The sequence below is a fragment of the Gopherus flavomarginatus genome, chromosome 6 (genome assembly GCF_025201925.1).
Source record: "Gopherus flavomarginatus isolate rGopFla2 chromosome 6, rGopFla2.mat.asm, whole genome shotgun sequence".
Taxonomy (NCBI): domain Eukaryota; kingdom Metazoa; phylum Chordata; order Testudines; family Testudinidae; genus Gopherus; species Gopherus flavomarginatus.
Window position 1 is genome coordinate 61,819,303 of NC_066622.1, and position 11,544 is coordinate 61,830,846.

Below are 11,544 nucleotides of genomic sequence, written 5' to 3' on the forward strand. Positions count from 1 at the left end.
AGGATCTGTCTGAATGATCAAGGCAGGAAATGGACAACAATCTACAGGAACGTCATTGACCACAAACACACTCTCTTCATGCTCCAGACAGAAGGGAAATGAGCAGGAATTCTTGCAGTTCAGCCAGGGACACACTTACACAATGGCACAGCAGTGTGTGTGTTGTGGAAGCTGGTCTGAGGAAACAACTGGAATTGATCACTCAGTGGGAACAGAACTGGAGTGTAGTGAGAGACCCATCTCAAGCAAGTAGTTGTGGCTGAGTGGTTAAGGCAATGGGCTAAAAATCCATTGAGATCTCCCCGTGCAGGTTCAAACCCTGTCAACTACAGAGAAAGTTGTGGCTCTTCAGTTTCAACAGAACTGGGTCTTGTCCCACTCTCAAGCTACGTCTGCACACTCAGGTAATGTGGCTTTAAAGTGTTTTAATTAAAAAGCTGTTACATGTCAGCACTATGCCCCTTGTGTTACCAGAGCACATCCAGGATGGTCACAGAGAGCAGGGCACTGTGGGTAGCTGTACAACTGGCTGCAGGTATTTTGGGCTGGTACAGCATCACATGATGCAGGTTTCTCTATCCTATTGTTCCATGGGAATCCTACTAGGTTGCCAGCTGCTTTTCAACTGCAATGTGCGTGGTGGTGTAGAAAGTGTGTTTGTATGTGTGAGAAGAGGGAGTGTGTGGGCACACTGTCTCTAAGTTCAGACAGCTGCTGAAAGCAACCAGTCCTGGGGGAGGGGCACAGCCCCAACATCAGCCCCTGCTTCCCTCACTGGCTCAGCTTGGCACAGCAGCCTCTGTCACACGCACACACTGCTGGCTGCTTAGCTCTGTGTCAGGGGTGCTGGAACAGGGGGTTAGGGGACCATGGCCCCACCAGTCTTTACCAGCTGTTAGGACAAATGATGGAGTGGGAGGAAGGGTGGAGTCTTGGGGGGAAGAGGATTACTGTGGGTGTGGCCTCTGGGGGAGGGGTGGTGTGAGTGTGGGTCCTTGGGGAAGGGGTGCCATGAGAGTGCCACAGTGCAGACAACGGTGCCCCCTCCACTGTAAGGAAGCTCCCGCCGCTCCTGCTCTGTGTTTATAGCACAGGAGAGAGCAACATCCACTGCAGTGATTTGCTCCCCGGGGCTCCGGCAGGGGGGCTCAGGCGGCGATTAAAAGAGCCCGGGGCTCTGGCCTCTGCAGGGAGCCCTGGGCCCCTTAAATCACCAGCTTGGGGAAGTTGGGCCGGGCTGGCACAGAGTACTCACTCTTGCCAGTACCCCACACTGGAACATACCGGCTTTTTGTTAGTAATACAGGAAGTTGGGGGCTAATCCTGAAAAGCTTCTTTGATGTAACTTACCCCCCTTGGCCTAAAAAGTCCTGATGTAAAACTTGATTCCAAAGGATGGGGTGGGGGAATGTGTGTGAGAAATAGAGCAGAGGATAAAACTGACCCAGTGTTGATTTGAATGATTTGTATTTCAAAAGTAACTTATTTTGATTGGCTTCCAAGTCAATTTCTGTGTAGGTGTGTTATCAAAAAGAAGGTCAGAGAAAGTGTGGGCCCCTTACTGAATGGGGCAGGCAAACTAGTGACAGATGATGTGGATAAAGCTGAAGTGCTCAATGCTTTTTTTGCCTCGATCTTCACAGACACTGACAGCACAGTACGGGGAGGAGGTGAGCAGCCTTCGGTGGTGAAAGAACAGATTAAGGACTGTTTAGAAAAGCTGGACATGACCAAGTCCTCAGTTCCGGATCTAATGCATCTGAGGGTCTGGAGGGAGTTGGCAGATGTGACTGCAGAGCCGTTGGTCATTATCTTTGAAAACTCGTGGTGATTGGGGGAGGTCACAGATGGTTGGAAAAAGGCAAATCTAGTGCCTATATGTCTGCACTGTAATGTTATAGTCTTGCAGCCCAAGCCCCATAAGCCTGAGTCAGCTGACCCGGGCTTTGAGACAGGTGCCCTGGGTGTTTTATCCACAGCATAGACATAACATTAGGCTACGTCTCCAGTGCAATGAAACACCCACGACTGGCCTGTGTCTCATTAGTCAGGGTCTTGTGGCTTGGGCTGTAAAGTTACAGTGTCCGTATCTTGACTCAGGCTCAGTCCCCTGTTCTAGGAGCCCAGAAGGTTGGGAGGGAGTTTAGTGAGTGGAAATGGTAAAACCGCAGTGAAGTATTACCCTCAACTCGTGGCATTTCTCCATTGGTCTGTCTGCTTTGGGGCAGGGACAATAACATGTCCTGCTGCATTCGTTATTTCAAAGGGTGGTTTAGGATTTTCATTCTCACACACAGTGCACAAAGCAGGACTCAACCCTTGGTGTAAACTAAACAAGCTGCCCACAGATTCTGGCAGCCACAATGAGCATTTGGTGCCAGAGCTCAGATCTGCCCCTGTCCCAGAAGGAGGTGGTCATCTGTGACGGACTGGAACACTGACCTATCAGCACCTAACTCCCAAACTTTCAGTAACTCTATTATCAGTGCCTGTGAGTGTAATTTAAACCATAAGAACAGTCACACTGGACTATAGCTGCATGTAGCTCTGTGTTTTGTCCTCTGGCTGTAGCCAATACCAGGTGCCCCAAGAGCTACTCAACCAGGCACCTCTGGGAGTTGAATCCAGGATATCCAGTTTTCAAAACAGGCACTTTAGCCAGCTAAGCCATGGTGCCTGCCTGTACCTAAGGGCCACTCTCTGCACACACCTGACTCCCTGCCATCCCCACCAGAGCCTGACAAGCTTTGAATGTGTTTGGATTCTGCAAAGCAGAGGAGCAGGTGAGGTTTTCCTTGCAAGCTCTGTGTGTGTGTGAGAGAGACTCTTTGGCTAGGTCTGCACTACAAAGTTATTTCAGCAGAATTATATTGCTCAGGTGTGTGAAAAACACACAATGCTCCCTCGGTCAGCACCCTTCTCCTCTGTCCCAACCCACAGCCCCTCCTATTCCCAGTGCCCCTCAATCCCAACCTTGACGAGAGGCCTAGAGCTTTTTGCAGCAAACTTAAATCGAGAAATTGTCAGTGTAAATGCTGCTGTTGATTATATCACCATAACTGGCCTCCTCCAGTATCCCACAATGCCCGCGTGCCCTGCATTCCTGCTACAGAGGCTGGGCCCCTCCCCTTTCATAGTCCCAGAACGTTTTGACAGCTGTGCTGCTAGCTACACCGGCATTGGTTTGCTATAACTGCATTGCTTGGGGGAGTGTACATTTTTTACACCTCTAAGTAATGTAGTTACACAGACCTAATTTTGTAGCATAGACCTGTCCAAATAATCACTGACACACCTTGGGAGTAAACCTTCCCCTGCTCCTCTGCTTTACAGAATCCAAACACGAGCAAAGCTTGTCAGGGCTCAGTGGGGATTGGCAGAGTCAGATGTGGGCAGACACGGTGCTTTAAGTAACAGCAGGCCCTGTGGCTTAGCTGGCTACAGTGCTTGTTTTGTAAACAGGAGATCCTGGGTTCAACTCCTAGTGGTGTTTGGTTGAGTGGCTTTTGGGGCGACTGTCAGAAAACAAGGTTCAGAGCTAGACGGACCTTTGGTCTAGCCTAGTGTGGTTTTGCTTATGGTTTAAATTACACTCACAGGCACTGCTAACAGAGTTACTGAAAGTTTGGGTGTTAAGAGCTGGTAGGTCAGTGGTCCAGTCCCCTCAATGCAGTTTTACCATTTCCACTTGCTAAACTCCCTCCCGACCTTCTGGGCTCCTAGAGCAGGGGACTGAGCCTGAGCCGAGACACGGACACTGCAGCTTTACAGCCCAAGCTGCATGGCCCTTATTAATGTGACCTGGGCCAGTCATGGGTGTTTCATTGCACTGGAGACGTAGCGTAATGTTATGTCTACACTGCGATTAACACACCCAGGGCACCTGTCTCAAAGCCCAGCCAGCTGACTCAGGCTTATGGGGCTTGGGCTGCAAGACTATAAAATTACAGTGCAGACATAGGGACTTGAGCCCAACCTCAGAGACCCCAGGAGGGATGAGGGTTTCTGAACCCAGGCTTCAGTGTGAACACAAATATCCACACCACAGTTTTTAACCCCTCAGCTTTAGCTCCATGATCCCAAGTCAGATGAACCAGGCCAGCCATGCTGCCATCTTTATCCTAGCAGAGATGGACTCTAAGGGTACGTCTCCATTGCAGTGTCAGCCCGGGTGTGGCACCCTGTGCTCAAAGCAGCACCTGGAAGCCCCATATTCACCACTCTCATATAATAATGATACGGTTTGTACAAAGTCTGCCTGGTGAGGTATCATTTCAAAAGTCTTGATCTGTTGAACATTAATATTGTGTTGGACTGTGTGTGCAGCATTGGTTGGGAAGTTATGAAGTTTGCTCTGTGTGTGTTACTGAGATATGTTATGAGGTTGGGAAATGCCCACCACCAGCCTTTCAGGTGCAACAATGGAGGAGCCAGACTCGCTGCTGGCCCAATAAAGGGATCCACACTCCGAAGGACTATGCCAGGAACCGTGTACAGTGCAGACTTCTCCGAGATAGCACAGCGACAATGGACATTGCTTGACTCACCTCATAGCAAAGGAGCTTTCTAGAAAGTTGGAAGAAACTATGAAAAAAGGGTAGAGACATCATGACTTGGCCTCTCTCCCCACAACTCAACAGCTGGAAACACTCGTGGATGACAAAACTGATTCAGAAACCAGAAGAGAATAATAACAATACATTAAAATCAAAGTCCCCAAACAGACTAGTATTGGTTTTTCAGCAGAAAATTTTCAGTTTGGGGATTTTCCTTTCCCAGTCACACTTTGCCAAGGGAAGCAGGGAGAAAAAGTTGGAGTTGCCTCCTTCAGAACAGCTTGGCCTAGACACTAGCTCTGGTTCACTGTTGTGGCCTTGCTCAGAATGGGGGTATTTTTATAATTTGGGGAGGTCCCAGGGTGTTTGGGGTAGATTATGAGGATGTTCCCTTTTGAGAGAAAAGTTAAGAAATACAGGACTAGAGAAAAGCCTTTTTTAGAAATGTGGGATTTAGACATTTTATTTAAAGCACAGGGTGGTCTAAGTTTCTCAGAAGGTTTTTGTTTGCAGGAAGCAACATTGCTAGAGCTGTTATTGTACCAAAGGGGGAGATGGTTGTCCGTAAAGGAGGAGTGAAGACCAAATGCCTCCACTGAGAATGGGATGCGAACCCATACGTGCAGAGCACAATAGATCAGCAGTCCATCACCTTAAGCACTCAGCCACCTCATCTGAGCTGCCAGGAAATGGACAGGAAGAGAAATTTAAAGCCGTCAGAGATAGGGACAATATGGAGTTTTTAAATACTAAGCATAAGTAGGGTCTGAATGAGCTCCTTCCCTCACATCTAGTGAGGAGCTGGGAAATGACTTCAGGAACAGACCGTGTTTGCATAGACACACCTACTCTGCCTAGATATGCAGCATGATGGGGCCGCTTCCCCAAAATGACCAGTTTGGGATGGTGGTGGGGTAAAAATCACTTTAGGAATGAGTAGAGTGAAATGTTATTCTCCTTCCTGTATGAGTGAAGCGCAGCAGAACATACCTAGTCCGTCCTGATGGAGGGGTAGGTGGGTGAGGAATAGTTTTTATTGGACTGCAGAGAAGTGATTGAGGATGTCACTCTAAACCAGTGGTCCCCAAACATTTCACATTGTGCCCTCTTAGCCATGGCTGTGGCCCTTCGGAAGCCACGGTCGAGAACTGGGGCTGGGTGGAGTGGGGCTGTTGCTTACCGGGGAGAGGGGTGCGGACAGGGGTTAAGGGGTCGATACCAGGCTGGGAGCCAGAGTCTCAGGCTGAGGGTGGGGTTGGGGAAGAGCTGGGACAGAGTTAGCCTGAGTGGTGCTCCCTCCCTGCCCTCCATAGGGGCTGGCTCAGGCCCTGAGGTACCCCCATGAATGTTCCTCTGTGTCCCCTTAGGAGTCACACCCCACATTATGGGGACCAGTGAACCTCTAAGCAGGGGCTAGTGATGCCAAAGCCCGGGGAAAGGGAGAACAAGTGCGGGGGCCCCAGCTCCAGAACTATCCCCCCACCAGACTTCTGTCTGTGGCTCTGCCCCATTTCACATCTTCCACCCATGGCCCCATCCACTGTCATCTCTTTTCCAACCCTTCCCCTTCTGGCCCCAGCCTATCACTCCTTTACCCCTGCCCCGCTGCGGCCCTGAGACCAGAGAAGTTCTGTGCCCCTGCTGCAGCCCCCGGGTAATAGAAGGGAGTGGGAGCTCCTCCAGCCCTGGGACCACCATGGGGGAGACTTTTCCAGGGGGACCCAATTTGGCCAGGGCTCCCCCGGGACCCTGACAGCCTGGATGTAGGGTTATGTGCGACCACAGCCCCTCTATGCTTCCCAGGAACATCTACAGCCAGGACGTTGGTATCTGTGCCCCCCATAAACCCCCTAATCCCCACAGGAACCCCTACAGCCTGGACATAGTTATCTGTGCCCCCCCGAACCCCGCAAAGCCCCCCAGGGACCTTTACAGCCAGGACGTTGGTATCTGTGCCCCCCATAAATCTCCTAAGCTCTCTGGGACCCCTCCAGTCTGCACGTAGGTATCAGTAACCATCAGAAATCCCGGAATGACCCAGGAACCCCTACAGCCTTGACGTAGGTATCTGTGACTCCAACGAACCTCCTCAACTACCCAGGACCCCTCCAGCTAGGACATAGGTATCTGTTCCCCCCTCAACCCCCAATCCCCTCGGGACCCCTAGACCCTGGACGAAGGTATCTGTGTCCTCCCCGATCCCTTAAGCAACCCGATTACCCCTTTAGCCTGGACGTAGGTATCTGTGCTCCCACAACACCCCTAAAAGTCCCAGTGACCCCTTCAGCCTGGACGTATCTATTTGTGACTCCCACGAACCCCCTAAGCCCCCAGGGATCCCTACAGCCTGGACACAGGTGTCTGAGCACCCCACGAACCCCCTAAGCTCCTCGGGACACATCCAGCCTTGATGTATCTGAGCCTCCAGTGAACCACCTAATCTCCCCGGGACACCGACAGCCTGGACCTAGGTATCTGTGCCCCCCACAAACCCCCTATACCCCCATGACCCCTCCAGTCTGGATGTAGGTATCTGTACCCCCACAGCCCCCCTGGGATTCCTACAGCCTGGAGGTTCGTATCTGTGCCCACCATGAAACTCCAACCCCCCCGGGACCCCTCCAGCCTGGACTTAGGTATCTGTGCCCCCCCACGAACCTGCTAAGCCCCCCAGGGATCCTCCAGCCTGGACGGAGGTATCTGTGCCCCCCAGAACCCCTAAGTGCTGAGAAACCCCTCCAGCCTGGACTTAGGTATCTGTGCCCACCAGAAACCCCCTTAGCCCCCCAGGGACTCCTCCAGCCTGGATGCAGGTATCTGTGCCCAACATAAATTGCCTAAGCCCCCCCCCCCGGGAACCCTCAAGCCTGGACCTAGGTATCTGTGCCCCCCCCAAACACTAATTCCCCCTGGAAGCCCTATTGCCTTGACGTAGGTATCTCTGCCCCCTACAAACCCCCTAAGCCTCACAGGGACCCCTACAGCCTAGAAGTATGTATCTGTGCCCCCCAGCAAACCCCTAATCCACCCAGGGACCCCTACAGCATGGACGTAGGTATCTGTGCCCCCCCAGGAAACCCCTAAATCCCCCAGGAACCACTCCAACCTGGACATAGATATCTGTGCCTCCCAAAAAAACCCTAAGCCCCCCAGGGACCCCTAGAGCATGGACATAGGTATCTCTGCCCTCCGCAAAAACCCCTAATCCTCCCCGGAACCTCTCCAGCATGGACGTACACATCTGTTCCCCCCACAAACCACCTAAGCCCCCTGGGACCCCTCCAGCATGGATGTAGGTATCGGTGCCCCCTCAAAGACCTAAGCCCCCCCAGAATCCCTATAGCCTGGACGTAGGTATCTGTGTCCCCTGCAATACCACTAAGCCCCCCCAGGGACCCCTCCAAGACATACATAGGTATCTGTGCCCCTCACTAAGTCCCTAAATCCCCAGGGATCACTGTGCTCACCACAACCCCCTAAGCCGTCCAGGGACCCCTCCAGCCCGGACATAGGTATTGGTGTCCTTCACGAAGCCCCTAATCCCCACCAGGACCTCTACAGCCTGGACACAAGTATCTATGCCCCCCACAACCCCCCTAACTCCCCCAGGGTCCTGACCATCCTGGACGTAGGTATCTGTGACCCTACAAACCCCCTTAAGCCCCCTCAGAATGCCTCCAGCCTGGATGTAGCTATCTGTACCTCCCATGACCCCTAAGCCCCCCCGGGATCTCTACAGCCTCTATGTAGGTGTGATGCTCTGTGCATTACCCTGCGTGGCCATGCGGTGTCACTGTTGCTCCATGCAGGAAATACTCTGGGCATTAATGTGATGGAGTAGGGACTGTCTGTGTGGGGGATGGGAGAGCAGAGGGTGACTTTAGGTGAGGGACAGGACCTAAGCCTGTAACTTAAGTAAGGCAGGGGGGAGGGGGTCAGCACCTTTGCCAGGGAAGCTGGACAAAGGAAGGGGCCGGTTGGAGCGAGTTAGTTTAGTTTTGTTTTGGAGCTTGGTTGCTGGAATTCAGGAAATCCCAAACTGGGAACTAAGCTTCCTGAACCCCCCAGAAGGACTCGATTGAGGGGTCCTGGTTGTGCCCAAAAGCTCTGCTGTATCCTTCATTCCTGTTGGCCAAAAAAACCTTCTGTTTTACTGGCTGGCTGAGTCACTGTGTGTCCCAGGAAGAGGGGTGCAGGGCCGGATTCCACCACACTCTGTGACACCCCCTAAGCCCCTCCGGGACCCCTGCAGCCTGGCCTTAGGTATCTGTGGCCCCCACCAAACCTCTGAGCCCCCCAGTGACCCCTACAGCCTGGACCTAGATATCTGTGCCCCCCACGAACCCCCTAAGCCCCCCAGGAACCCCCTACAGCCTGGACATAAGTATCTGTGCCCCTCACGAACCCCCTAAGCCCCCAGGACCCCTACAGCCTCGATATAGGTATCTGTGCCCCCCCACAACTCCCTAATACTCCCAGAATTCTTCCATCTTGGATGTAGATATTTGTGACCTCCAGGAACCCCCTACACCCTCCCCAGGACTTCTCCAGCCTGGACATAGGTATCTCTGCCCCCCACAAGCCCCCTAAGATCCATAGGGCCCCCACCAGCCTGATTGTAGGTGTGTGTACGCCATACAAACCCCCTAAGCTCCCCAGGGCCCCATTCAACTGGGACGTAGGTATCTGTGCAACGACAACACCTTAAGTCCCCCAAGGACCCCTCCAAGCCATACGTAGGTTTCTGTGCCCCTCACCAACTCCCTAAACCCCCAGGGACCACTACAGCCTGGACGTATGTATCTGTGCTCACCACAACCCCCTAAGCCATCCAGGGCCCTCTCCAGCCCTGACGTAGATATTTGTGTCCCCCATGAGGCCCCTAATCCCCACCGGAATGCCTCCAGCCTGGAGGTAGCTATCTGTGCCAACCACGACCCCTAAGCCCCCCAGGCATTTCTACAGCCTGTATATAGGTGTAAAAGCAGCAAAGAATCCTGTGGCACCTTATAGATTAACAGACGTTTTGGAGCATGAGCTTTCATGGCTGAATACCCACTTCATCAGATGCATGACGAACTACATAGGTGTGCTACTCTGTGCATTACCCTGTGTGGCCACACGGTGTCACTGTATCTCCTTTCAGGAAACCAAGAGTGCGTTACCCTGAATGGCCACAAGGTGTCACTGTTGCTCCATGAGGGAAATGCTCTGGGCATTACTGTGATGGAGTCGGGACTGTCTGTGTGGGGGATGGGAGAGCAGGGGGTGACTTTAGGAAAGGGACAGGACCTAAGCCTGTAACTCGAGCTATGCATTGGGGAGGGAGTCAGCACCTTTGCACGGGAAGCTGGACCAAGGAAGTGGCCAGCTGGACGGAGTTAGTTCAGTTTTGTTTTGGAGCTGGGTTGTTGGAATGCAGGGAATCCCAGACTGGGAACTAAGCTTCCTGAACCCCTAGAAGGACTCGACTGAGGGGTCCTGGTTGTGCCCAAATACTCTGCTGTATCCTGCATTCCTTTTGGCCAAAAAACCCCTTCTGTTTTACTGGCTGGCTGAGTCACTGTGTGTCCCAGGAAGAGGGGTGCAGGGCGGGATTCCACCACACACCGTTACACCACCTAAGCCCCCCCCAGGTCCCCTACAGCCTGGACCTAGATATCTGTGCCCACCACGAACTCCCGAAGCCCCCCAGGAACCCCTTGAGCCTGTACGTAGGTGGAACCCTTCTGCCAGGCTGAACTGAGAGCAGCAAGGACTGGGTTCAATACATAGGGGTCCCTGCCCTACAATGTAATGCAAACGAGCTGGAGCCCCCACCCAGTGACATGGGAAAATTTTACATACGCACCCCTAGGTGCCTCAAAGAGGCAATACTTCCCCTCTCGCAAGCATAGAGTCTGGGTATAGCAGAAAATGTTTAATAAAGTGAGATAAACAACATAGCATTAAATTGGGAAAACACCTCAACTAGGCCGTGTCCTTTTCCCTGGGCTTTTGAGTCCAGCAATCCCCAAACCACCCCAAGGCTCCAAAGTCCAATATCTCCAATGTTTCAAGAGTCCAGCAACCCCAAAATCACCCTCAGTCCCGCAGCCCCAGAGTTCAAGAGTCTATCTGCAGGGTTTTTCCCCCTGCCAGCCTGAGTAGAAAGGGGCACCTTACGTGGTCCACTGCCTACTGCTCTACCTCTCCATGGGGTTCTGGTTCTGTCTTCCACACAAACTGCTCAGCTCAGTCCACCAGCTGCTCTGCCAGCCGACCTGTGATCTGCTCCAGCTGTCCCCCAAAACTACTAGACTCATCTCACTATATGGGCCACTCCCACAAACTTCTCCTGTCTGCCAACTACTCTGCTCTGAAATACAGTTTTAAACTCCCCCACCAGCTAACATATTTCTTCAGTGATTTCAGCTCAAGAACCTAGAACTTCAGTTCTTAAGAGAACCAAAAACCAGCACTGTTATTCAACTGTTAAAAGAAAAGAAGATGCAATTGGTGATATTCGCTCACCCAAGGAGCCCACTCCCTTGTCTAGCGAGTGCCACTCAATTGATGGTGAGAATCCCTGTCTCAAAGCAGTTTCACAGTTCCTCATCCACACAATCAGGGCGACTGCACTCCACATCTGACGCCCCAACAACAAATACACTGGGGATACCACAGCTGCCAAAGCAACCATCCCAGGCTGCAGTGGCCATGTCAGGCGGGGTGGGTGTGCCTATGCAAACACGATCAGCCCCTGAAATTGTTTTCCACACTCGCCATAATTCACCACCAGATGTCAGGGTAGAGTTCATCCTGCTTCTGTTTACATAGGTATCTGTGCCCCCCACCACAACCCTGTAATCCCACCGGGACCCATCTAGCCTGGATAAAGGTATCTGTGCTCCCCACAAACCTCTAAGCCCCCCAGGGAACCCACAAGCCCAGATGTAGGCATTGTATGCCCAACAAACCCCCTAAGACTCACAGGACCCCTCCAGCC

At 52.4% G+C, this 11,544-nt stretch overlaps 1 non-coding gene across 1 annotated transcript; it reads left to right on the plus strand.

Moving 5' to 3' along the window:
* The first annotated feature begins 249 nt into the window (after nt 1–249).
* Nucleotides 250–331, plus strand: TRNAF-AAA (transfer RNA phenylalanine (anticodon AAA)). The gene has a single exon. It is a non-coding gene; the product is annotated as a tRNA-Phe (tRNA).
* Nucleotides 332–11,544: the final 11,213 nt, after the last annotated feature.